The following is a 1,318-nucleotide window of genomic DNA, read 5'->3' on the forward strand; positions in this document are numbered from 1 at the left end:
ACAAAGACAAAGACAAAGACAAAGACAAAGACAAAGACAAAGACAAACGCAAAGTCTTTGACACCATGAGACTAGGGGCGGACACGACTCATGAATAACATAGAAGAAGAAAAAATGTACAACAGCTTTCAAGTCATTTAGCGGCTTTTTATAGAAAAAGCTTACGCTCACCTGGCAAATCAATCTTTCATGGTCTTGTAGATCGAACTTTTTAGCATAAAAACGATTTGCCTATATTGGCCTATCTGTGGGGTGATTTCTCTCCAACTGCTGTGGCAACAGCGTCAGCTGGATAATAATTTTTTATTTATTTATTTTTTTCAAATAAGTACTTCTTGAACAAAATCTGTACATGAAGACTAACTTTGCTTTTAACATATGGACGTCAGCGCCACCTACTGATTACATGTAGAAAATAACTGGCTAAGTACAAAGTTTCGAACTCATTACATAGTATGCCGATCACTACATCCGATGAGCGGGATAAAGTATTTGGAGCCAAGGTCTTATGAGTTTATTCACGTATGGAGCGAAGTTGGATGGGATGGCGAGTGAAGGTGTCCGCTGCGAGGAAATCTCCATCTATCGAAAGTTTTGGCTTCCACATCACAGCAGCGTTTTCGAATTGGGGACAGCCGCCGTAAAGGAAGCAGATTGCTTACAATATAATGAATGTAGAAAGAACGTAGGTATATTCTCAGAGCCAGGCGGTAATTACGGTCCTTGGTCTATAGATGACATGTGCGTAAGTTCGAAAACCGTCAGGAAATTCCCTTTCGATCACATCAGATTGCTTCGCTTTAAAGCTAATATGGGTTCCAGACTGCAGCGATATTGACGGTAAATACCTACATGACCGATGAGCTAAATAGCAAGACAGCGGATACTGGAGAAGTGCTTGCTGAGTAGGGTAAGAGTAGACACAACAAAAGCTGCCTGCAGTCTACAATTGGACATAAGGGGTTTTTTTTTTGTTAACTGAGTACCGGAGTATATGGTGATAGTTGACAGAGAATGACACCTCAGAACATCAAACTACTTCATTGAGAGTGGGCAAACTTCTGGCTTCCATTCTTCTTTTGAACTTTAAACCACCATCAAACGAATACCACAGAGCTGTTGATAATCTCAGTTCGTGATATTCGCATCTTTTGCTGAGTATCTATTTTCCTCTGAATGTATGGAAAAACATACATTTTCTGAAATTTATCACTGCCTTTGTTAATTAAAATGAACAAGAAAAAACAAGAAACTATCCACGATTCATTTTTTGATTAAGGAATACTACATATATGTATATTTTCTTGCGTTCTTGTGG

The sequence above is a fragment of the Rhagoletis pomonella genome, unplaced genomic scaffold (assembly GCF_013731165.1).
Source record: "Rhagoletis pomonella isolate Grant_MI unplaced genomic scaffold, Rhpom_1.0 Rhpom_scaffold_00003, whole genome shotgun sequence".
NCBI classification, from domain to species: Eukaryota; Metazoa; Arthropoda; class Insecta; order Diptera; family Tephritidae; genus Rhagoletis; species Rhagoletis pomonella.